This window comes from Microcaecilia unicolor, chromosome 4, assembly GCF_901765095.1.
Source record: "Microcaecilia unicolor chromosome 4, aMicUni1.1, whole genome shotgun sequence".
Taxonomy (NCBI): Eukaryota; Metazoa; Chordata; class Amphibia; order Gymnophiona; family Siphonopidae; genus Microcaecilia; species Microcaecilia unicolor.
In genome coordinates this window covers 345,147,534-345,175,188 of record NC_044034.1, presented here as the reverse complement: position 1 = coordinate 345,175,188, position 27,655 = coordinate 345,147,534, and positions in this window count along the sequence as shown.

Here is a 27,655-nt window from a genome sequence, read left to right as displayed (position 1 = left end):
TGGAGTCCAGCTGCTCTGAGGGGATTAAATTGTTGATTTACCTCCATCCTCACAGCAGGAGCTGCAGTGAAAGCCCTCTAACAGTTGTAGAAATTGGTTTATGGTTTGTTTACCTTACTGCTGGGAAAGCAGGGGGGGGGGGGGGGTTGGCTGGAGGTGTCCTGGGTTGCCAGGGAGATATTTAACGAGGATGACTTCCTGACCTGCACTGAGGACAGATAGCAGCAGAACGGATACTGGGCCAGCATGATCAGAAAAAGTCACCAGACAACAAAGGTAGAAAAGATCATTTTATTTTCATTATAGTGTTTGGAATATGTCCACTTTGAGAATCAGGTGCTCAACATTAAAAGTTTATATTCAATCATTTTTATTGACATAAAAAGAAAACAAAGTAATCCACATCAACAGGTAAGTAGCAGATTGGACAATAACATAATTACTTCACTCTTATTCTATCACCAAACATCATCATCAATTTTTAGTTTTCTCCCTTCCCTCCCTTGAGATTCCAGCTGATGCCGAAGGCACAATCCCGATCGGGGAATCCCCAGGGGACTTAACTCTGATGTCCCCCCAGGACCCCCCAGAACGGTACATCCCTATCAACTCAATCCCACCCTCCCCTCCCTGAAACTCAGTAGGTATCCTGGGAAAGAATGTCCAGAGCTCCATGAGCCAGTCAAATGTTCAAGAGGGTACTTTTAGCTGATGGGGGCATAGAGTCCAAAAACGGGCCCCATCTCGAGCAGAATTTATCCAACTCCATCGCATTTCCATCTTTTATCATCATTCTCTCTGAACGCAGTAGTTGCACCATCCGCATTCGCCAAGACTGGAGTGAGGGGCCTCTTGAAGATAACCAGTCCACTAGAATAGTCTTTTTTGCAATCAGTATGGCTCGCTGAACAAATAGAGTGAGCCCTCTCGGCCGGGGAACCTGTAAACAAGGCTTCCCGAATAACAACATCGGAGAGCGTGACCATCTAGTTCTCCACAAAGAAGAAACCCGACTTAGTAAGGTTATCCAAAAATTTTTCACTGCTGGGCAAGTCCAATACATATGCCCTAAAGTCGCTCCAACAAAATGACACTTGGGGCATGCTCCATCAGGGGAAATCCCCACATGAAACGCCTGCCTAGGCGGCATGTGCATCCGGAACACAAAGCGGTATTGTAATTCCCAGTAGTCTGCTAAAGGCGACCCTCTGTTAAGGGCCAACACATGTTCTTTAAGTAGTTCAGCTGAGATGACTGCCTCCAAGTCTCTGCTCCAAGCCTCCGCATATTGAGTAAAATCGGGCTCTGCAGCTGTGTCTTTGATATGTCGGAGGTGGAACCTCAATGGAACCTTCTGCTGTGCTCCCAACGAAAATGCCATTGGTAATTCCTCCTGTACGTCCTCCGCCAAGGCCTCCCAAGACAAGCTCCTCATGTAGTGACGCAACTGCCAATAATGGAAATAGTCTTTAGGGCGGAGAAGGCCACGATCTTGCAGCTTCTGAAATGATTGCAGCTTTCCTTCTCGCGTTAGGATCTGGAAGATATAGACCACACCTTGCGTCTTCCATTGTTCAAAAATTTTATATATCAAACCAGGTTGAAACTCAGGGTTCCCGCAGATTGGAAGCAATGGAGTAACTCTTGAGGAAAATTGATGTAGTCTGCAAATCCAGCTCCATGCTCTGCGTGCCTGCGGCAGGATATTTGAGATATGTAGTAGTGGAGAGGCCCCTCCACTCCCATGCAGGCAACTACTGAAGCTTGTGGGTGCAAACAGTCGTAGTTCCATTGTGGTGGCTGAGAAATCCGCAGAGTTACGGAACCAGTCTGTAACATGTCTCATTGCACAAGCAATCCCCAAGTGTCTCACACTCTGCAAGCCCATTCCACCATATTCCTTCGGGACATACATACTTTCCAGTGGGAATCTCGATTTTTTCCCCCTCCACAAAAATTTCCTCAACATTCCATTCACTCGTTTCTCATCCCTATTAGTGAGGTGTAGGGGCAAAGTTTGAAACATATATGACCAGCAGGGAATAATCATCATGTTGTACAATGCTATACGCCCTGACAGAGAAATAGGAAGGCCCCGCCACTGCTCAAGTTTTCTTGCTGTGTCTTTCATTAATTTTTGGATATTTATCTCATACAAATCACTTAATGTGTTAGGGATTAAAACACCCAAATATTTCATCTCTGTCTTTGCTCTCTGTAGAGAGAAATCGTCTAGGCCGGGGCCATCCAGTCGCACAGGTAACCTCATTATGCGTGATTTTTCCCGGTTGATTTTAAACCCCGACAGTATACTGAACCCTTCTATCTCCTCGAGCAGCGCTGGTAATGCCACCCTCGGGGATTCTGATATTATCAATAGATCATCCGCGAAGGCTAACACTTTTACTTTCTCTCCACCAACCACCACCCCTGGTACCTCCTCTCCCTGTTGTATAATTTTAATCAGGGGTTCAATAGATAGCACAAAGAGAAGCGGAGAGAGGGGGCATCCCTGCCTAGTCCCCCTCGCAATAGAAAATTGTTGTGTTCTAGACCCATTCACCAACACTGCCGCTCGAGGATTGGAGTATAGTGACTGGATGGCCCCATAAAACCAACCCCCCATACCTACGTGCCTCAACACCGTAAACATATAGTCCCATCCCACTTTATCAAAAGCTTTTTCAGCGTCCAGGCTAACCAGCATCGCTTCACCGCCTGAACGCTGAATCTGGGCCTGAGCCAACAGTAGCCGTCTCACATTGATTCCTGAATGCCTATTACGAATAAAACCTACTTGTTCCTGGCCAATAAGACTAGGTAAACACGCCTGCAATCTATTTGCTAATAGTTTAGCTAAGATTTTTGTATCGACATTAATTAAAGAAATGGGCCTAAAAGAACCAGCCTGATTCTCTGGTTTTCCTGGTTTCAATAGCAAGGTTATCAATGCTTCATTTGCATAGGCCGGGAACTGCCCCTGAGCCACTACCTCCTCAAAATATGAGTGCATGGGGCCTACTATGTGTGGGCCTAGGATTTTGTAGAATTCACTCGAGAAGCCATCCGGGCCTGGAGCTGAATTCGCAGGGAGAGACTTAATTATATCCTGCAGTTCCTTTCCTGTGATAGGCCTATTCAGGCCCTCCACCTCTTCTGCTTTCAATGTCGTCATTCTAGCCCTTCTCAAATATTCTGTCACCGACTCCAATGATGGCGGGGACATATTTTTATATTGGTCACTATAGAATTGTTGGAATACCTTTTTTACTCCTTCCCTCCCATTCTGAATATTCCCAAATTTATCTTTCACAGCCACTATCGCTCTAGGCCCACCCCAGGCTTTAACTACTCTTGCTAGCATGGCACCTGATTTATTCCCATATCTCTGGAAACGGAATTTCCCAACCGTCAGGGCTCTCAACGCTCTCTCATGTAATAATGAATTTAAAGTTACTTGAGTTACTCTCATCTGCTCCTTGTTATAACTCGATGGAACCGCCACAAATCGCCGTCTGGCTTTCCCCAGTCTGCGTTCTAGATGTATAATTGCCCCATTAATTTTCTTTTCCCGCTTTGCAGTAAACGCAATCACCGCCCCCCTCAGGACCGCCTTCGCTGCTTGCCAGAACAATTGGGGATTATCCCTATGTTCTTTATTAAATTGTGAATATTCCTCCCAACTCTTCTGCAAATATAGTTTAAATTTTTGGTCTGTTGCTAAATACGAAGGAAATCTCCACCTTCTTCCCCCATCCCCCAGGTCCTTATCCTCTAGATCTAGCCATACCAAGGAATGATCCGAAATCTCCTCCGGACCTATCTCTACCTTTATCACAGAGGGGAACACCCTGCGGTCCACCAACATGTAATCCAGACGTGAGAGAGTCCCATGAGCCCTCGACAGGTGAGTATACTCTCGTACCTCTGGATGTAATGTGCGCCAAGAATCTACCACTCCAAGCGACTGAATAAACTGTGACAATGCCCTCACCTCTGGACCTCCTTTGATCGCCCTCCTAGGAGATGAGCAGTCTAAACCAGGGTCAGCCACTAAATTGAAATCACCCATCACTAGCAGTGGCAGAGACCCATGTGGGAGGCACAGCTGAACAAGGTGATCATAAAAAGATCTATCATACAGATTTGGGCCATATAGCGCCATTACTAAGTACTCCACATGCTGTAACCAAAGACGCACTATCACGTATCTCCCCCCTGGGTCGCTGCTCACCAAATGAGTTCTTGCCACTACCCCCTTTCGGATTAAGATTGCAACCCCTCCTTTCCTTCCCTCGGCCGCTGCTCCGTGTACCTCACCCACCCAGGTTCTCTTCAACTTTTGCAATTCCTCTTGAGATAGTCTCGTCTCCTGAATACAAGCCACATCTGCATGATGCCTCTTTAAGGCCTGTAGAATCTTTGCCCTCTTAATTGGGGAAGTGATGCCCCCTACATTCCATGTTATAAATCTAGTTCGAGCACCCCCTTTTCCAGTGTAAAGTTATTCCTAGTGTTATCAAACAGCTTTGATAAATTGGGAGACTCCAGTGCCCAGCTCCACCCGAGCCTCCCCGTTTTAACCCCAAATATCTCTGGAACTTTCCCCGTACATCCAATCCCCTTCTTTCTTTAATTCCCTTTTCCCCCTTCTCCTCCCCCCTCCCTCCTCCCAAACTTCCCCCCCTACCCTTTATTCCTCCCCCTTTTATCGTCTTGACCTCTCCCTTCGCAACTTCTACTAGGAGAGCTCCGGTCAACCAATGGTGGGGGCCCCCCTCCCCCATCCCCTTCCTCTTTACAATCTTTCAGCCTAGCTGAGACAAAGTTATATTAATATATTTCAGATCAACATATCTGCAAACATACAGATCCATATTAACTCCATAACATTTAACCATATTATAACTTTATGCAAGGTTTGCTCTCACTGCATTACCGCTACAGCGGGCCTGCACCTTAATACCAGCTTAACCTGCCACTGCTCATGCATGCCCCTTTCAGCCATCTTGGCTCGGGGAGGGTTTGGAGTTGTCCGGCAGGAGAGATTGAGCCTCTTCTGGAGAGTGATACATCTTCCAGCCCCCCTGTTCCAATACTTTAAGTTGGGCTGGGTACAATAGCATGAATCTTTGGTTTTTCGTTGCTAAGTGGCGGCACAGAGGACCAAATGCTTTCCTGCGCTCCTGAAGAGCGGCTGAATAATCCTGAAAGATTTTTACTGCTGATCCGTCAAATGTCAGGGAGTCCCATTTGGATCTAGCGCCTCTCAAAATTTCTTCTTTGTGTAAAAAATTATGGACTTTTATGATGACTACCCTCGGTCTGTTTCCCCCTTCGATTCTCCTGCCCAGACGGTGTGCTCTCTCTAAACACAGAGGCCCACTGCTGTCCGATAGGGCAAACTCAGATTTTAGCCAACTCTCCAATTGTATGGGTAATGCTCGGTCTGATATCGATTCAGGGATTCCAATTAGGCGCAGGTTAGATCTGCGAGATCTATTTTCTAAGTCATCTAAATGTTTTGCCTGGGCTCGCAGCAGGTTTTGTAAATCTTGCAACTGCGTTCCTCTGTCCGTGCTTAAGTCCTCCAGCTCTGACACCCGTAGTTCTAGTTCCCCAGTCCTCCTCGTTGTGTCCCCCAAAAGCGATTCTACTCCCGCTATTTGGTCGGATAACTTTGCTAGTTCCGGCTTCATAGCCTCTCTCACCGCTTCCGTGATCTGTTGAAGTTGTAGTGGGTGAAATTGTGGAGGCTGCTCCGGGGTCTGGCTAGGCGCCATCTTGGATTCTTCTATCCCTCGATGTTTCTCAGCTGTTTTTTTCGCCGATTTCGCCGCTGTAGCCCTCGTTTCTTTTGTTACAAAGATATCCATGTATGTGCGCTGGTTAAGCTTAAATTTTTGCAGTTATCGTTCGGTTTTTCTTCGATTTTCAGGGAATGTAGGAGGGGGAGCCCCGGAGAGAAGACAAGTGCGACTTCCTCTCTCTCAGTCCATCACGTGACCATCAACATTAAAAGTTTATATTTATTTACTTATTTATGGCATTTTATCCCACATTAAACATGAATTAGGGTGTTTTGTGGCTCTACATGAGAATTGTGATGATATGATCCCTTGTTTCATATTGTTGACGGTCTGCATTTTCCGTATGGGTGGTATATTGGTGTATTAGGTTCTGCCCATTGTAATATTTATGGTACAGTAAGGTTCTGAGTGTGTTTTTGAACAAAGTTGTGCATAGTGTTTTGCAGTTGAGCAATTGTGGTTAGAATATGCTTTGAGCAACCACTTTATTCTTTGACATATGATACATATCTAATATCTAATATCTAAATTTAATAAAAGGTATTAATTGTGACTTTTATTTTTATTTATTTATTTTTTCTGCGTGTTATCAATTATGGATTTAAGCTCCACCCCTGGCCCCACCCCTAAACCTGCCCCCTTTTTAGCCTCCCCAAACAGTTGGGCCACCGACCGCCTATGCACTCAGGACTACCGAGGGGGGAGCGGCGGGGAGGGGGAGGGCAAGATTCCTCCAGGTTGGCATGTCCATCTCCTTCTCCTGACAGGACCCGGGTGATCGCGTTCTGACAGGCGCAGGAGAGAGAAAACTCCGGTGCTGGGCCCCCCTTAGAGGCTGGGGAGGAGCAGACACATGCGAGACGTGAGGGGAAAAGCAGCCGCAGGCCAGGCAATTTGGCGGAGAACAACGCTGGAGGAAGGCTTCTGCAGGCGGGACTTGGGGACTCCCGACACCAAGGTATGTGGAGTTGCGGCGGGTGACAGGGAGGTGGGGCAAAATGTGCCCCCCCACACTTTTGGCTCTGGACCTCCCAATTTTTGTGGTCTAGCTATGCGGTGGTCCAGGAAGGCGGCAGCGGCGGTCCTGGGGGGGGGGGCCAGCTCAGTCTCTCGGCGGCCCTACAGACACTGATGCACTGTTAGGAACAGCAAGGGGGAAAATACTCACAACCACATACTGCCCATTTTCTCCTACTGTTACATATAGGAAAGGAGAAAGAGAGAAGAAGGCACTGCGCCCAGTAGAAACGAGACTGCGGAAGAAAAACTGATGGGATGGAAAGATAGTTGGCTGTTGGTGATCGTAAAGTTTGCAAGGATATATAGGGTAAGTCAAGCAAGCAAGCACCCCAGTACGAAGGGCACAATGAGTCAACGTTAATTTGGCTTGCATTCTGATTTTGAATGGGAGCCAATGATGATGAGATAAAAGAAGGGTAACCTGATCGAAGCGATTTGCACATGACAAGAGGTGTATGACAGGATTCTAAATTTTCTGTAACCTTTTGAGTGAAGAAGAATTAATACTAACGTAAATGGTATTACAAGCATTGACTGTCCCAAACCACTGTCTTGCCATCCTGGCCGCTTGAATTTGCGTATGCTCCACCCTGGCCTGATCCAACTGGAGGCATATTGTATTATAGAGGCAGTGCATTACCTTGTCTTTCAGAGTACTTAACATTTCAAGAGCAGGCTTGTAGCAATTAGTGCTTGTTGTTTGATGGAGACGGCTGTGTTGACTGAGCCAATTAAGAGATCAATTAGCAGAGAGTGCTTAGGGAGATAGTCTTGGGTGACATTGGTCAGACGCTCACTCAGTCCATACATTAGTGAGGGCTGAAATGCATCATTCACCAGATGCTCTATGAAAAAGCATTTTATCTTTTCAGTTGGTGCTGCAGGCTGCCTCGTTTTCTGTAATATGTTCTTAGAACTTACTAATGGGAGTAATTTGATTCAGATGAAATCTACGGTTTTGGAAACCTCTGATGGAGGGTGCTGGCTGCCTTGTGATGTGGGTAGCAGCTCTCTGCAGGTCTCTCCAGAGTCAGGCTGAAATGTTGCCGATGCTGCCTTTTTATGTGAACATGGTTATTGTCTCGCTTTTTTGTAAGGAAATCACCAACCAAATGCCCATGCCATTGAAGACCAGAATAGTCTGGTAAACCTCAGCCTTATGTGTTCTATGAAAAGGCCACATATTAACATGTGATTGTTCACTTATTACTTCCTGAGATAGTGGTCTTCTAGTCGGTTCACTGGCTTCCTATCCCTTTCCACATACAGTTCAAACTCCTCTTATTAAGTGCATTCACTCTGCAGCTCCTCAGTACCTCTCCACTCTCATCTCGCCCTACACTCCTTCCCGGGAACTCCGTTCACTGGGTAAATCTCTCTTATCTGCACCCTTCTCCTCCACTGCTAACTCCAGACTCCGTTCCCTTTTATCTTGCTGCACCATATGCCTGGAATAGACTTCCTGAGCCGGTACGTCAAGCTCCATCGCTGGCCGTCTTCAAATCTAAACTAAAAGCCCACCTTTTTTGATGCTGCTTTTAACTCCTAACCCATACTCACGTGCTCAGTACCCTTACTTTATCATTCCCACCTTAGTAATTCCCTTATGTCTTATTTGTCCTGTCTGTCCTAATTAGATTGTAAACTCTGTCGAGCAGGGACTGTCTCTTCACGTTCAAGTGTACAGCGCTGCGTACGTCTAGTAGCGCTATAGAAATGATAAGTAGTAGTAGTAGTTCTAGTCATTTACGCAAGGGCCATTTATGCGCATTGATGACCTTTTATATAATATTGACCAGCAGAAAAGTGCAGGCTACCGGTGGGTATGTGCATGAGCGCACTTTGGGCAGAGAATGGACAGGGTGCACAAATACATATGTAAATAATCTCTTCTCTCTCCCTACACCCCTCCCTGGGAACTCCGTTCATCTGGTAAGTTACTCCTGTCTGTACCCTTCTCCTCCACCACTAACTCCATTCCTTCCACTGTGCTGCGCCATATGACTGGAATATACTTCCTCTTTCGATACATCATGACCAGTCTCTGGGCCTATTCCAATCTAAACCTTTCTGAGGCTGCTTTTAGCTCCTAACCCCTAACCTCAAGTCACCTGTTCAGTACCCATGTTTGTTTTCATCATTCCCACAATAAATCCCTTATTTAGAGATATACATTCTTTTAAAATGATACAAGAGATGTCAACAACATTTCACATGTTATTTTATATTGTTTTTAACCCAAATGACAGGAAAATTACATTTTAGGGGGAGGGGTCTTTACTGGCAGTGAGCAGTGACTCATACCTGCTGCTTGCGCCAGCCCCAAGCCTTCCCTATGATGCAATTTCCTGTTTGCAGGACCAGGATGTTGATCTGAACAAAGGCTCAAGGTTGGCACGAGCTGCAGGTATGAGTTGCTGTTCGCTTCCGGCGAAGAACTAAAGGACTTAAAAGGTACCGGGGTGTTGGGGGAGTGGAGTTAAGAGACCCTCGTTTGCCTGGGGGAGGGAGGGGAGGGAGACAGGCCAGGTGGGAGCCAGGGTTCTCATACCCATCCACTTTGGCCTTAGGCTCGCCCAAAAGTTCGTGTCTGGCTACGCCCCTGATTTGGCGATAGCTCATACTTGACAAATGTGCTCTGCAAATTATAGGGAGCTGTTGTGAGGGCATGTTGCTAACATTTTTTCACCAGAGCGCTCCAACCCAATTCCTTATAAACTCAATTGTTTCTTCTCCTTGCTGCCTTGCATAACTCTTGGTCTCCTGCCATGTGAAGGAATTCTGACTAATACAGATTTCACATGTAGAATCCTGAATGTGTGAAGTGAGAAATGATGCACTTTTTTTTTTTTTTTGCTTTTCAATACATTTTTCTGTTTTTCCAAAATGGCAAACTACAGGGTAACTTACCATGTTACAGCTGTAGTAGCCAAAAAATGAGCACCATGTGTGAAAAGGATTTCCAAGCTCATCTTGTGTTCAATTCTGGTCGCCGCATCTCAAGAAAGATATAGTAGAATTGGAAAAGGTGCAGCGAAGGGCGACTAAAATGATAGCGGGGATGGGACGACTTCCCTATGAAGAAAGACTAAGGAGGCTAGGGCTATACAGCTTGGAGAAGAGACGGCTGAGGGGAGACATGATAGAGGTATATAAAATAATGAGTGGAGTGGAACAGGTGGATGTGAAGCGTCTGTTCACGCTTTCCAAAAATACTAGGACTAGGGGGCATGCGATGAAACTACAGTGTAGTAAATTTAAAACAAATCGGAGAAAATTTTTCTTCACCCAACGTGTAATTAAACTCTGGAATTCGTTGCCGGAGAAAGTGGTGAAGGCGGTTAGCTTAGCAGAGTTTAAAAAGGGGTTGGACGGTTTCCTAAAGGACAAGTCCATAAACCGCTACTAAACGGACTTGGAAAACTCCAAAATTCCAGGAATAACATGTTTAGAATGTTTGTACGTTTGGGAAGCTTGCCAGGTGCCCTTGGCCTGGATTGGCCGCTGTCGTGGACAGGATGCTGGGCTCGATGGACCCTTGGTCTTTTCCCAGTATGGCATTACTTATGTACTTATATGTACTTATATCTAAGCTCAGAGCTTAAATTCTGGGGGAATGGCCTGGACCCCAGTGCCATCGCTTCTTTCCTGACTCTAGAGCCAGAGCAGCAAGGACTGTGTGTTCCAGGCATCCTGCAGGCCAGAGGAGTTAAGGGCTGTGAGTCTGAAGCAGAGCAAGAGAGTTACTCTGCTCCCTAAACTCAGACCCTCTTCTATTCTGTTATTCTCCTCCCTGGTAACCTCCCCCCCCCCCCCCCCCTCCACTCATTTCTCCGGCTCCACAGTTCCACTCTTTTGTTGTCCACAAATTAAGCCCTGTCTAGACTTATACAGAGTATCTAGTTAATGGGAGGACTGACAGAAGTTTTATTTTATAGATGAGGAACGTGTGAATAATGCCCTGGAGGCATATGAAGTCTATTTCAGCTCTGCTCCTCTCTGTGTATCAGGCCAGGATTTCCCAGTCCAGCTTTAAATCATCAGGGATTCTGCAAAAACATTTTGCATTTTAAAATATGTACAAAGGGTCCTGCAGGAAGAAAACATTTGCAGGTCGAATTGAAAGCAAGTATTGTGGAGTCATCGGCTACCTCTGCACCTTGGTGTAAGTGAGGTTTATGTGGTTAACAAGTTCTCCCTCTCCCCAGCTCACAACTACAGACCATATTGGGGGTGATTTTATAAAGGGGAAACTGGTAAGAACCTATTCCATAGAGGAATGTAAAATCTACTTTCTTTTACAGAATAGTGTGAGCCCAAGAGACCCCCGGTCTCGCAGGGGCGAGCCGAGTGTAATTTGGGGTTGGGCTTTCCACTCCAGCATCCTCCATAGAGCCGCTGAGGCAGGAAGGTGGGGGGGGGGGGGGGGGGGGGGGATAGGCAGCAGGCAAGGATGGGAGGAGGGTTGGGAACCTCAGGGGATTGACCAGTTCCAGATTGGTCGAAGTCCAGGAAGGGCTGCGGGGGAAAAAGGGGTTTAAAAAGGGGGTGCTTCTGAGGCACAGAGTCCCTTTTCTGCTCCTCAGAGGCAGCTTACCCACCCTCGAGATGCCACAGTTGGGGGATGGGGAGCATGGTTGGGGAATCTTTGTTGGCTGGGTTGTCACAGCTAGTAGACACCCGAGCTACGGGCAGCAGCTCATTGGGAGATGAGCTTACTTGAGGCTCTATCAGCCAGCAGGTTGGTGGGTCAGGTAACCCGGTACAGTAAGTGTGGAGGTCCATGTCACTAGTAACGCCCTAGCTGACATGGTGGGGTGGTGGAATTGGGGAATAAGAAATGTTTATGATGTTTATAATATGTTATTGTAGCTCAAGTTAAAGTTTGGTTATAATTGTATGGTTAAATGTTCAGTTAATAAACAAGCTGCGGCCTATATATGTTTTACTACCAACACCTTGTCTAAGTCTCTTTGTTGGAAGCAGGTGTGAGAAAGAGGGGTTCTGGAGGTGGGGTGAGGGTGACTTGGAGTGGGGATCAGTCCCAGATCCTTAAGTTACTAATGTAACCCTGAAAATGTATGTTTATGTTAGGTGCAAACACTTAGACCAGACATGGATCTGATGTAACTATCTGCTACCACATTTGCTTATTTCCGATCTGACGAAGAAGGGCAACCTTCGAAAGCTAATCAAGAAATGTATTAAGTTATGTCCAATAAAAAAAGGTATCATCTTATTTTCTATTCCATGTTTTATTTTGTTTGATTTCTATAGATTCTACATGGAATGTTGCTATTCCACTAGCAACATTCCATGTAGAAGTCGGCCCTTGCGGATCACCAATTTGGCCGCGCAGGCTTCTGCTTCTGTGAGTCTGACGTCCTGCACGTACGTGCAGGACGTCAGACTCACAGAAACAGAAGCCTGCGCAGCCTTCTACATGGAATGTTGCTAGTGGAATAGCAACATTCCATGTAGAATCTCCAATAGTAGCAACATTCCATGTAGAATCTCCAATGGTATCTATTTTACTATCATAGTAATGCTTGAATGTTTTCACTTATATACACTGTCAGCTAGCACATTTGCTTATTTCCGATCTGAGGAAGAAGGGCAACCTTCGAAAGCTAATCAAGAAATGTATTAAGTTATGTCCAATAAAAAAGGTATCATCTTATTTTCTTTTCCATGTTTTATTTTGTTTGATTTCTATTGATAACCTTTAAGGGTGGACTAACACGGCTACCACACCTCTCTACTCAAAGGCATGTGAAACGTTTGAGTCCTGCCCAGACCCCTTCTTCTTAAATAACATATACAATTACATCTCCCCCCCCCCCCCCCCCATCTAGAACAGCTCTTAGGTGGAATGTTGGCATATACACATATACTACTACTACTTAACATTTCTAGAGCGCTACTAGGGTTACGCAGCGCTGTACAATTTAACAAAATTCTAATGAAATACGAGTGTAATCATTGAGTAATTGTTCATGCGCACTTTATAGAATGGTTGGCAGCAGATCTTTATTCAATGAAAACAAAGATCTCAATATGTTTTCTTTGGAAGAAAGGCGGAAGAAGGGAGATATGAAAGAGGCATTTATGTTTAAATCATTTTTATTAATGCCAAACCAGAAACAACCTAAAAAATTGCTTAGGCTACTAACATATCAAAGTCCTAATAAACACTAAAATAGTATATGAACCCAATAGGCCAAAAAACAACATATAAAATTACATCTCCCCCCCCCCCCCCCAAAGGAGGCCATGCATTTTGATAACCAAGGAAGAATGTACAAGCAAGAATATGAACCAAGAACTGTTCATATGATCAGCAACCGGCTCCTGCCTTGGGAAGTAAAGGTCTGCAAAAAAGGCTCCCATACTTGTACAAGTCTCCTAAGACCTGTTACCTGAAAGTCTCAGTATCTTGCAGTTAACCTTGACATACCAGCACACCTGAAGTCTCTTTCATTTCTGATATTTTCTTTATTGAATAACACAACAAAGTACTCACAGTCAGCAGTTCAGAAGGATTGCCTCATGGCACAGAGACTCCGTGATTCTGACAGTTGCTTCAGCGGATGGAGACAGAAATCTGAGAAACCCAGCTTTGCTGAACAGGTGAAAAAACACAGCTGGGTTTACAGGAGAGGATCAGAGCTGGTCTGCTAGAAATGTTATATCTTAACATAAAGATATGTCCAAGGTAAAAGAAAACAACAAGTTCTCTTCAGAGCGTTTAACAGGACATGAGCTGACTGAAAGTAAAATTGAGACAGAATCATAGAGAGGGAGAAAGAGAGAGGGCCAGAAAATAGGGCACACACAAGCCCAGAGGAGAAAGTAAAGACCAATAGAAACAGAGCTTGTCAATGAGGTAGCAAGAGTGGTTGCATTACCATAAACTACACTACACACAATGCCTAGCTCACATGACCTAGCAGTGAAATAATAACAAACATTAACCCATTCCAGGGTTCCACTGTAACTTAGGCAAGGCTGTCAAAAGACAGAACAATACTTGACTAAAACGAGTCCCAGCAGCATCAGAGAAGTCGTGGATTTGAAGCCAATCCAGTCTCAGCTAGAGCATATAGGAATGCCAACATTGCCAAGTGGGTGCCGTTGGGGACATCCAAGACAACAGAATAGTCTTAAGGGCCATCAAAATTACCAAGCGCAGATATGTCCTACAGCCCTTTGGAACCGGACCATCAAACACGTAAACAAGTAAACATCAAACAAGAGTGGAGGCTGGCATTAAGAGACCACAAACGGTGGAATCCAGTTAGTAGCTCGTCCCAAAACTGCTGCACCACTGAACAGGACCAAAGCATGTGACTTAAAGTAGCTCCAGGCTGTCCACATTTTGGGCACTTCCCTTCCATGTCCAATCCAGCCCGAGCAGCCCGGTGAGGAGAGAAATACACGCGAAGAGCAAACTTATAAAGAAACTCTTGGTGGGATATGCTGACTGTGCATTTTGGAAGAGTTAAGATAAATGCCTGGAGTTGGGAGGCCAATAAATTGAGTGGAAGCTCTCTGTTCCAAGAAGCCACCACTATGGCATAAACCACATCTGCAGAGGTGTCTTGTAAATAGCGATGATGAAAAGTTAAGGGGACAAGCTGCTGTGATTCCACTGTAAATGCTTCTGAAAGCCTCTCCTGTACATCCTTCACAAGATTTTCCCAAGCCAGAGGCTGAACATAATGCTGCAGCTGAAGATAAGCAAAAAAGATTTCATGCGGAAGTTTGTATGGTCGTTGTAGCTCTTCAAAACTCTTCAAATGCGCATCCTCAGTCACTACCTGTAACAGGTATTTTGTCCCTTTCCTGGCCCATTAGTCAAAGATAATACAGCTAAGTCCTGGTGGACAAGAAGGGTTATTACAGATGGATAAAAAAAGGGGTCTCATGGGGCAAAAGAATGATAGCGATTACAACCCCATCTCCAGACCACCCGTCCAATTTTCAAAACAGGGTTATGTTTAACCCTCTGGTGCCATGAAGCAAAATTAAAGTGTACTTTGGGAACAGGTTGGGTTTCTATCTCAGTGATAGAAAAGTCTTGTGTGCCTTGAAACTAATCACTCATGTGGCACACACCACAAGCTACTTTCAGATGGCGAACATTCAATAAATCCATCCCCCCATGTAAGATAGGAATTTGCAACCTGGCTAAGGATAGTCTAGGGTGCTTGCCCAGCCAGAGATATGAGTGCATGATCTGGTTCAAGATTTGTTCTTCCCTACGATACAAATAAAGGAGCAACATCTGGAAGACATATAGCCATTTCAGCACTAGAATCATGTTGTACAAGGCGATACATCCCCAGAGAGACAATGGATAGGACCTCCAGAGCTGTACCTTTACTCAAGTAGCCTATAATAGTGGCTAATATTGAGAGTAAAGGAGGGAAAGATTAGATGAAATAAAGACACCTAAGTACTTTAATGCCCTATCTTCCCACTAAAGAGAAAAGGGACCTTTCCAATCAGTGTGTACTGAGGAGAGAAGTGGCAAGGCTTTGGAATTGGTAAAATTATGTGTAAACCCAGAGCGCGTGCCATATTCCCGGATCAAATGCAATAAGTTGGTAAGGGCCTGATGTTGATCTATCATTATGACCATTAAGTCATCTGCAAAGGCGAGCACTTTAATCTGACAACCACCAAGCTCCACCCCTGGGATCCGAGGCGCAGCATTAATCAGACAGAGCAAAGGTTCTAAGGAAAGAACAAACAAAAGAGTGGAGAGAGGACATCCCTGCCGCATACCTCGGTGGATAGGAAAAGAAGAAGCACTCTGTCCATTCACCAGACGTTGCGCCATCAGGTGGGTGTAAAACGCTTTTACCACCTGCAGAAACCATTCCCAAAACCCATACTGGGACAACACAGCAAATAAGAAATTCCAGCTGACTTGGTCGAAGGTCTTTTGGCATCGAAGTTAAGGGCTATTGCAGGCACCCTTTGTGATTGACAATGCAAGAAGGCCAATAGGATTTTGCGCCCATTTAACACTGATTGACACCCTTGCACGAAACCAATCTGTTTAGGGCCCACCAAATTGGGTAAATAAACTGCTAAATTTGGATAATAGTTTAATGTCCACGTTAATAAGAGAAATCGGTTGGTAAGAGGCAGCCAATTCTCTGGCCTTTTGAGGCTTAGAAAGTAACGTAATTAGGAGGAAGTGACGTCACGGGGCTGAATGGCCGCTTAATCCCGGAGCTCCGCACTTCCCTACCTCTTTTAAGGTGCCATCCGCACTAAAAATCCTCTCCACAATTCAAAAAAGAGCTGCACCAGACGGGTGAACGATCCCAGATCACACCATGAGTAAAAAAAGCGGGACGCTACCACGAGAGAGCGAACGCCTGTCCACGAGGCAGGCAGACAGAGGCCCAGCTCGTCGTGTCTCCCCCAAGCCGCATAGAGTATCAATGTCGGGATAGGCTTCGTCCCGGGAAGAATGCGCAGAGCCCGCCCCTGGGCAAGCGCTCCCGCAGGAGCTGACTAATTGCCTCGAGATGATAAGAGCAGAGATCCTTGCGTCTAAGGAGGAAATCCTAGAACACGTCGACGCCCTCAGCGTGGAGTTGCGGGAGCTCGGGGGTAGGGTAGAAACTCTAGAGGAGCGAGCAGATGAACAGGGGGAGAAAAACGAAGAAGTGGACAGGCGGTTAAAGCAGATGGCAGAGCAGGCAGAAGACTTACAGTATAAGCTTGATGATCTCGAGAACCGGAGCCGTAGGCAAAATCTCCGGTTCCGGGGAGTGCAGGAAAATGGCGACAGAGAAGATGTCCCTGCTGTGGTGCGCGCCATTTGTGCACAACTGATGGGAGATGAGCTGGATGCTAACACAGTGGACATGGACAGGGCCCACAGAGCACTGGGGTCGGTGCAAGACAACAGGCCACGAGATATCGTGGTGCGTTTCACTACTTATGCTTGTAAGGAGCAGATATGGCAAAAAGCCAGAAAGACCCCCAATTTGGAGTTTAATGGGGCGCGTGTGTCGATATATCAGGACCTCTCTGGGTTTACTTTGAACTTGAGGCGAACCATGCGGCCAGTAGTGGATATCCTGAATAAAGAAAAGATTCCCTATAGATGGGCATTCCCATTTGCTTTTTGTTTTGAACTCAAGGGCGAGAGAGTTCGCTACCGTAAGGTATGTGCAGCGTGGAAGAGTCTACACGAAGCGGGATTGGCCCAGACAGTTACTGTGCCGGGAGGGCTGGCCTCCTCAACTAAAGCTCGCCTTCAGAGATGGAAGAGAGTCGAGAAAGCAGCTAAGAACACACGACCCCAGACCTGAGGATATGCCGCCAGAGCGTCAGGAGAGAGTGCAGAGCTGGTGACAAAGGAAAGTGAAGAGCAATTGAAGTGTGAGAGGTGACAAGAGAGACTTATTAAGACTGAAGGATTAGGATGACAATGTGCATGAATACTTAAAGGGTAGGGGAGGGAGTGCGGGGGTTGGGGGTAGTTCCTATTTTTTTACTTAAGATAATTTTCAAATTGTTATAGGTTTGGCCAGTGGGGTTCCTTTCTCTGTGATCCCAAGTAGTGCTGTATGGCGCTGGTTGGGGGGAGGTGGATAGAAGATAGGGAGTGTTTGGGGGGGGGGGGGGGCGGAAGGGAGACTTAGGGAAGGGATAGATAGGAGGGGGGGGGGGTGGGGTTGGAGGGGGGGAGGGACACTAGAGCAGGGCAAGAGTCTTCCATTTCGAGTTTGCTTTGGTCAGAGAATGTTAAATGGCAAACTTTAAGTTTCTCACATACAACATAAAGGGGTTGAACTCTCCATATAAAAGGCACGCCTTGATGCGCGAATTGCAACTGATGAAGCCACAAGTGGTCTTTGTGCAAGAAACCCATTTTTTAACAAAGTATGAAGGACTATTGCGTACTAAACAATACCCTCAGGTATTTTGTGCCTCTGCAGCGATGGGTGCAAAAAAAAGAGGTGTGGCTATAATGTTTCACAAAGATGTCCAGGTACAGATTTTACACTCAAGAAAAGATAAAGAGGGAAGGTTTCTTTTCCTGCATGTGATGCTGGAGCAGGAGGAGTACACGCTGGTCAGTGTCTATGCGCCGAACGAGAGGCAGGAATGTTTTTTCCTGCGTCTCCGGAAGGAGCTGCAAGCCTTTGTCAGAGGTAAACTATTGGTGGCGGGTGACTTTAACGCCACCGTGCAGCCTGGGCTTGACCGGTCTGCTCCTCCTGCACCCACAGATCGAAAAATTTCTCAGGCACTGAAACAGTTCATAGATGAGATGGGACTATACGATGTGTGGAGATCTGGACACCCTAGAGGGAGGGACTACACCTTTTACTCTCATGTGCATCTCTCCTACTCCAGGTTAGACTATATTTTACTTGATAAAACAATATCTGATGGGGGAGGTGCCTCACATATAGGTCACATATCCATCTCAGATCATGCCCCAGTCTGGGTTAGTATCCCTTCTTTGAGGGAAGAGGCAAGGGAAAAGAGATGGACACTTAACAACCTTTTGTTACAAGATTCTGAGGTGGTGGCCGGATTTATACCAGTTATGAGAGAATACTTTGATATTAACATGGAATCGGGACCGTCACTTGGGACTGTCTGGGATGCCTTTAAGGCAGTCTCAAGAGGTTATTTTATCAAACAAGCAGGTCAGAAGGCTCGGGTCCACAAGGTTCGCTTGAGCCAGTGTATGGATAAGCTAGGGACCTTAGAAGCTAGATACAAGATATCAGGCTCCGTTTCCGACCTCAGAAAGTTACAGGCCGTGAGACTGGAGATTGCTGCGTTACACGAAGACAGTTTGCAGTTTGTGCATGCTAGGCTTAAACAGATGCACTATGCCTGTACCAACAAGCCAGGTAGAATGCTGGCTGCTAAATTAAGAAAAATGAGATCAGATCGACATATTTTAAAAATTAAGAACAATAAAGGGGAGATACTTCAAAGATCAGCACAGATTAGAGAACGCTTTGCCCAATATTATGAGACTCTATACAGGGAGGATGCTGCTGTACAGACCGGAAAAATAGATGACTACTTGAAGGCCAGGGGACTGTCGGTTCTTTCGACACTCCAGAAAAAAGAACTGGAAGAGCCGGTGAGGGTGGAAGAGGTAATTCAGGTAATCAAAGCGCTCCCAACGGGGAAGGTACCGGGCTTAGATGGCTTCACAAATGAGTTCTTTAAGGCATATGTGGTAGATTTGGCGCCATACTTAACGATGATTATTAATTCGGTGAGGGAGGGGGCATCTTTCCCTAGGACTATGCTAGAGGCCTGGGTGGCGGTTATACCAAAACCTGGCAAAGATACAACTGAATGTGCTTCTTATCGCCCCATTTCGATCCTTAATACCGATGTCAAAATTTTGGCTAAAGTGTTAGCAAATCGCCTGGGGAGGGTGCTCCTGAGTCTGATTCACCCAGATCAGGTGGGTTTTGTAGCCAAACGACAAGCACTAGATAATGTTCGGAGAACGATAGACCTTCTGTACGCGGCTCAGAAGAAGGCCCAGCCTATGGTGCTGCTTGGCCTAGACGCTGAAAAGGCGTTTGACCGGGTCCATTGGGGGTACTTGGAGAAGGTCTTACAGAGAGTAGGGATTGGTCAGCATTACAGAGTGTGGATTCAGGCGTTATATACGTCGCCGCGGGCCTGTGTGCGTATAAACGGAGGAAATTCTGAGGCCTTCCACTTGGGTAGGGGAACACGGCAGGGCTGCCCCTTGTCTCCGCTCTTATTCACTCTGGCAATGGAGCCCATGGCAGAGGCAATCCGAGAGAATAAGGATATTACGGGAGTGAGGGTGGGAGCGCAGGAGTATAAGATAGCTTTATTTGCAGATGATGTTCTCCTCACCCTAACAAACCCATTGGTCTCTCTCCCAAACTTGGTGAAGGAGATAGAAGAGTATACTAGGGTATCTGGATATAAACTGAATGCGAGTAAATCATTGGGTCTGGCAGTGGGAGTGTCACCAAGAATAATGGACACACTCCGGTCGTCCTTTGCCTTTAAGTGGGAGGACAAATATCTGAGATATTTGGGTGTGCAAATCTCGAGTAATTTGTCTGAGTTGTTTGCTATCAATTACCTGGCACTAAAGCATGAGATTCAGAGGGACCTGCAAAGATGGCAGTCGATGGGACTATCCTGGTTCGGGAGAATAGCTGCAATTAAAATGAATGTACTGCCCAGATTCCTGTACCCTTTCCAGGTTCTTCCCCTGAGGGTGGCTAGATCGTTTCTATCGGGGGTGCAGGACATTCTGAACAAATTTGTCTGGAATCAGAAGAGACCGCGGTTGCCGCGTGCACTGCTGTATAAGAGTAGAAGGGAGGGAGGAATGGGGGTGCCCAACTTGTTTTGGTACTACAAGGCGGCGCAGGCGCGGGCAGCGGTAGACTGGTTTAGGAAGGAAGAACATAAATTATGGGTAGATATTGAACAAGCATTGGTAGGTTCTCGGAAGCTTGGGCACTTAATGTGGTTGGCGAGTAAACATCGGGGATGGGTGGAAAAGTTCCCTCCCACAGTACAAACTACCTTCTATTATTGGGATCTTATGTTCCCAGACCGAATTCCTCCAGTGTCGGGACTGGCGCCGATAGTAAACAACCCCCTATTTGAACCGGGTATGGGAAATAGCACCTTTTGTAGATGGGCGGAACTGGGATTAGACATGATGGGGCAGATGCATGTGGGAGGGACCATTGGGCCTTTTGAGACTCTGGTGGAGGACTTTGGACTTCGACCGGAGGATCGGTACGCTTACATCCAATTACAGCACTTCCTGAGAGGACAGACATATCAGGGATGCCTGAGGCGAGAAGCCCACCCGATGGAGGAGATATGTGTAGATACGAGAGGTACGCGAGGATTGATCTCCTCTTTATATGCATATCAAGGGTAGGAGCAAAGTCATCCACTATACATAGACAGAGGTGGGAGCAGGAGTTACAGTTTAACCTATCAGAGGCTGGCTGGGTGGCGCTTGAACGGAGGATATTGAGATCCTCTACAGCAGTGGCTATGCAGGAAAGCGCCATAAAGGTCTTTTACAGATGGCACTTGACACCGGTCAGATTACATCACATGTTTGCCCAGGTATCACAACGCTGCTGGAGAAAGTGCGGGGCTGTGGGAACTGCAGGACATATATGGTGGTCATGTCCCAAAGCCCAGGCGTACTGGAAAGGAGTACAGTCACGACTTCAGTTATGGATAGGCAAATCTGTACAGTGGCATCCTCTGATTTTCTTGCTGGGACAGAGACCAGCGGGATTTACGGGGGACCAGTGGGCACTAATTAGGAGTGCATTGACTGTAGCCAGGATCAATTTAGCTCAAAGCTGGAAATCCCCAGTGGTTCCCCCAATGGTGAGATGGATCACTAAGGTTCGATATGTATGTCAGATGGAGAGATTAACTGCTGAGAAAAGAAAAACCATGCCTAAATGGAAAAGGGTCTGGGAACCCTTTTTAAACAGATGTTCTGGATAAAGGAGACAACATTGGAGTGGAAGGACAGATGAGGGGGGGAGGGATTTGGGATAGGTAGTAGGTGAGATTATCCTGTTTATAAAAAAAAAAAAAAAAGAAGTTTTACGTAATATAAAGTATAGATTCAGCATGGTTTTGATGTACAGGGGAGTGTTTGTGTGGCACTCCATTTTGGATTTAGAAATTGTACGGCACATTATAATATTTCATTGTTATTTGTTTTGTATTTGGCTGCCAATGCAATGTTGTGCTTATTCATGCTCAATAAAGACTTCTATAAATTAAAAAAAAAAGAAAGTAACGTAATTAGTGCAATGTTTTCATGGAGGGGAAAATGCCCCTCGGCCACCATGGTGTGATAATAATCGATCAGCATACCCACTAATTGAGCTTGCAAACACTTATAAAATTCCCCTGAAAAGCCATCACTCCCTGGACCAGAGATTTTTATAACTTGTTGCAATTCTTTACCCAAAAGAATTGCATTAAGGGCTGACATTGCATTAAGGGCATTAAGGGCATTAAGGGCTGACATTGCATCTGGAGAGAGACTACGAAGTCCAGCAGAGTCTAAAAAAGAGTGGATAATCGAGGATGAGGCCACAGGGTGTTCCTGATATAGTGCCTGAAAATAGTTAGTAAGAGTCCAGGCAATGCAGTCAGTACGATTGGTTAAACTACCATCTTCTGCCCACAGAACATGAATTGTTCTGGTGCCCCCCCCCCCCCCCATGCCGTCATCACCGGCATCAAGAGTTTTCCTGACTTATTACCATAGTTATAAAAAGTTTGTCTCCAAAAAGAGAGCTCCTAGTATTTATTTATTTAAAAAATTTCTAACCCACAGCGTCTATATAAAAAAACCATACAAAACAATTTCATGTAATAAAATCACAACAAAATAAAATAACATAATCATTATTTCCATAAGATAAAACAAAATAAAACATGGAAAAGAAAATAAGATGATACCTTTTTTATTGGACATAACTTAATACATTTCTTGATTAGCTTTCGAAGGTTGCCCTTCTTCCTCAGATCGGAATAAGCAAATGTGCTAGCTGACAGTGTATATAAGTGAAAACATTCAAGCATTACTATGACAGTAAAATAGATACCATTGGAGATTCTACATGGAATGTTGCTACTATTGGAGATTCTACATGGAATGTTGCTACTATTGAGATTCTGTTGCTACTATTGGAGATTCTACATGGAATGTTGCTATACCACTAGCAACATTCCATGTAGAAGGCTGCGCAGGCTTCTGTTTCTGTGAGTTTGACGTCCTGCACGTACGTGCAGGACGTCAGACTCACAGAAGCAGAAGCCTGCGTGGCCACATTGGTGATCTGCAAGGGCCGACTTCTACATGGAATGTTGCTAGTGGAATAGCAACATTCCATGTAGAATCTATAGAAATCAAACAAAATAAAACATGGAAAAGAAAATAAGATGATACCTTTTTTATTGGACATAACTTAATACATTTCTTGATTAGCTTTCGAAGGTTGCCCTTCTTCCTCAGATCGGAAAGAAGGCCAAAAGGATTTTGCGCACATTTAACACTGATTGACACCCGATCCGATCTGAGGAAGAAGGGCAACCTTCGAAAGCTAATCAAGAAATGTATTAAGTTATGTCCAATAAAAAAGGTATCATCTTATTTTCTTTTCCATGTTTTATTTTGTTTGATTTCTACTGATAACCTTAAGAGTGGACTAACACGGCTACCACACTCCTCTACCTAAGATAAAAGAAAGTGCTGCTATTGTCATTCCCCAAAACTATACTACACATCAAAAAAAGCTGGAACAAAATACTGTGTTTTCAACAGTTTCTTGAACTGTATGTAGTAGTACGCTAGTGAATGAGGGTGTTAAGTGCTGTCTGCGTAGCAAGATAATTTTCATGCAGGGAATTAGAGGTGCATCGAAGAAACGTTTGTCACATTTCAACTGAGTCTCTAGATTAATTATACTGATTGCATGTTTCGTATTATGGAGACTGGTGTAGATAATTATATCACTACGCAGAACAGCCTTCGCTGTATTCCAAAAGAGGATGGGTTGATCTAGGTGATTTCTATTGTGATATAGAAATCAGTCCCATTTTCTTATAAGGTATTTGTGAAAGTCTTTGTACAACATAGCAAGTTAGGCACGGATATTCAGCACCAAACCGGCTATGTTTAGTGGTTAAAATAGGCCCACTATTTATGGAGCCTATCTTTAACTGCTAAGCGCTTAACTAGTTAGCTCTGAATATTGGCTTAACCGGTTAAGTTGCTGCTGTCAAAAAGTGAAATCAGATATTTAATGCCGTTCACCAGATATGGGCCATTACTGAATATCCGGTGTGAGCGCCAGCGTCAGGCAGTCTCCGCACAGTCCGACACCAGCTAAATATTGGGGGGGGGATCATTTTTTTTTGGGGGGGGGAGGAAAAGATTAGGGGCTTGAAAATTCATTGAGAAGGGCCATAAGAATTGAGCCTAGGGCATCCAATACCCTTGCATTGATCCTGAGTGTCAATAAAATATTAGTGTGGTCCCTCTTAGCTCCACCCCTTCTGTAAAAATCTGGTGCCACCCGCTACCCTATGGCACTTAACAAATATCATAGGAGGTCCAGCAGAAAGCATGAGTGCTTCCCTAGGAACTTCTATCCCAGTGGTACCATTTTTCGAAATGATTTTGCCTGCCTCCTAGTGGTAGAAAGTGACATACTGCTAGGGGCCAGCTGACATTTTGTAGCACTGTGTCTAAGTAGCTTCAGAAAATGACAATGGCTGCCCCCTCGTCATATGTCACTTTGTACACTAGAGGGCAGGCATGCCATTTTCCAAAATGCTGCTGCTGGGTCAGGAGTGTCCAGGGGTGCATCTGCCCCTATTGGACCACCTATGATATTTGGGTAAGTGTTGGAGAAGAGGGAGGAGGCTGCAGGGATTGAGAGAGTGGGGGTGGGGGGGGGCTGCCTTTTTTGATAGAAGAGACAGGGATAAGGGGAACCACATCAGTATTTTACTGACTGTGAAAGGACAATTGGGTGGAGGGAGGGCACCTACTCAGTGGCGTTCCGAGGGGCGCTGACACCCGTGGTGGATCGCCGATGCGCCCCGCCCCCCCGGGTGCAGCGCCCCCCCCCCATGCAGCACGACCCCCCCCCGGCGAAGGGACACCCCCCACCTCATCGAAAGAACCCCCCCCCCCGGTGCACGCCGCTGGGGGGGGGGGGTGCCGCACGCCACACACCGGTCAGCGTCAATCGTTTCCATGCTCCCTCTGCCCCGGAACAGGTTACTTCCTGTTCCGGGGCAGAGGGAGCATGGAAACGAACGACACTGACCGGCGGGCGGCACCCCCCCCCCCCAGCGGCGTGCACCCGGGGCGGACCGCCCCCACTGCCCCCCCCCTTGGTACGCCACTGCACCTACTACTTTATTACACTTGGACCACCAGGAAGGTGACTGGCTAGTGAGAAGGGGGATATATCCTTTTTTGTCACAGACCCCTTTAACTTCATCCCCAGGAGAATGGGCTGGCATGTTAATACACCAATGCTTCTGGCGGAAAATCAACATTACATCTGCATGTCACGTTAACATTCTATTCATAACAGACTGCAACAGTTAACGCAAATTGCATTACTCATTTTATTTTAGTTATATTTGTACCCCGCGCTTTCCCACTCATGGCAGGCTCAATGCGGCTTTCATGGGGCAATGGAGGGTTAAGTGACTTGCCCAGAGTCACAAGGAGCTGCCTGTGCCTGAAGTGGGAATCAAACTCAGTTCCTCAGGACCAAAGTCCACCACCCTAACCGCTAGGCCACTCCTCCACTGTTGCTACTATTTGAGATTCTACATGGAATGTTGCTATTCCACCAATGTGGCCGCGCAGGCTTCTGCTTCTGTGAGTCTGACGTCCTGCACGGCTGCGCAGCCTTCTACATGGAATGTTGCTAGTGGAATAGCAACATTCCATGTAGAATTCTCCAACAGTAGCAACATTCCATGTAGAATCTCCAATAGTATCTATTTTATTTTTGTTACATTTGTACCCCGCGCTTTCCCACTCATGGCAGGCTCAATGCGGCTTACATGAGGCAATGGAGGGTTAAGTGACTTGCCCAGAATCACAAGGAGCTGCCTGTGCCTGAAGTGGGAATCGAACTCAGTTCCTCAGTTCCCCAGGACCAAAGTCCACCACCCTAACCACTAGGCCACTCCCATTACTCATTTTACATAATAATAATAGCTTTGCATATATTTGAATGAGATGCAGCTCATTGTTATTTATTTATTTGCACGTGGGTTGCAAACGTTTTGTATTAACCCACATCTAATGCATGTTAATTGGACAGTAATGTGTCACAAAAGAGAAAGAAAGCAATACTACCAAGTAATCAAATATAGGGAAAAGCTCTCATAATAACAGTGGCACAGAGAAAAGTACTTGAATCTATCCCACTAAAGATTCTGTGCAGTGTATCTGTTCTAATTTTGAAAATACCACAAGGGGAAAGCCTCAGAATTCCCCAACCTCAAGCCTATATATATATAAGGCTTCACATTGAGAGCCGTGGTGCTCTTCTAACATCGGAGGGAGTTATCATCACAGACAGAAAAACCTGCTTGTTAGTCGGTGGGGAGAACGGCGGGCATCCGGGCAGAGCCTCTGGGCCCTCGGGCACTGCCCGGTTGCCCGAATGGCCAGTCCGCCCCTACCGCCTTGAGTGAATTCTTTCAGAAAGGCGGTAAATAAATCCTAATAAATAAGGTGCGCTGAAAAATGGCCTGCAGTAGTGTAGGCGCGGGTTTTGGGTGGGTGCAGAATCATTTTTTTAGCACACCTGTAAAAAAGGCCTTTGTTAAATTTTCTTCTGAAAATGGACGTGCGGCAAATTGAAAATTGCCGCGTGTCCATTTTGGGTCTGAGACCTTACCGCCAGCCAGTGAGCTATTAGCTAGAGGCATATTTTCAAAGCACTTAGCCTCCCAAAGTTCCATAGAAACCTATGGAACTTAGCCTCCCAAAGTGCTTTGAAAATAAGCCTGCTAGTGGTAAACTCTCACGCGGTAACTGGGTGGTAATGACCTGTCCAATACGCAAAGAAGAAAATAAAAATGATTTTTCAGTTGCGTGTATCGGCTGCACAGCAAAAATGAAATCACCGCAAAAGCCGTGCTGTAACTCCATTTTGGCACGCATTGGGCACGCATAGACGCTTACGCGGCTTAGTAAAACAGCCCCTAAATAAATAAAGTGAGTTTTATTTTCAGAAGGGAATGCCCCAGTTCCAGTGCAATGTTTAAATTGATAAGACATCCGTTTAATTCAGAATTCGTTGCAGTTTTTTTTGTAATCAATCGTCTCCTGCCTAGGAAATCAATATAGTTAAATACCATCCTACATACTATACTATTCTAAGCTTCCCCGGATAGAATATCATTTAAGCATAGGCTTCAAAACATGATAATTAAGGGATTTTGTTTTTTGTAAAATACTGTTCTCTTTGACTAATAAAGATTGCAAGATCCAATTAGACTGGCATTCAAATAATTTGTAGATTAGCATTTTTGAAATGCCCATCTTTAGAAGGCAGGCGAGGCTGCAGAGTGCTCCAATTAAACGGTGCAATTAGGGAAGCTCCTCAGACATTTCTGAGGTCTCATTAGCAAAAGTGTTGGTTGCTGCTGGCATCTTCGGAGATCACGGCTGTGTCTAGGCCCAACACCACCCACTTCATTTTGGGATCTTTAGACGGTGACTCACTACTTGTTAAACAATGGTAGTTATTTTCCCAGTCTGTTTCATTTAGAGGTATATATACAAAAACCCACAGACAATTGTCCTGGGATAGAAATTCAGCAGTTTTTGCACTTGGTCTTAAGGAGAGGTAATTTCCAGTACCGAAGGGAGGTACTTGGGTGTGATTATAGAAAATGCTTGTCAGGGTCTGAGCTACAGATATAAGCTGTCTTCGTGCACCCCAGAGAATGTATTACACACACTGCTGCATACCACGGCTACGTGGCTTCAATGGAGAACCATCGTTTTTATAACAACCAGTAAAACTTGCTTTAAACAATGTGTTTACTGGTCATGTGGTTTCCTGGGAAGAAATAAAACAATTCTTAAAGCAGTAATGAGCAATCAGCAGACTCGCATGTCTGACTCCTGAATATCAAAGCGCTGACCAGCATTTCATGTACTGGAAGTGGTTGGCCCAAACTTAGAATGTAAAAGAACAGTTTTTAAAGGAGTTGACCCGTGTAAA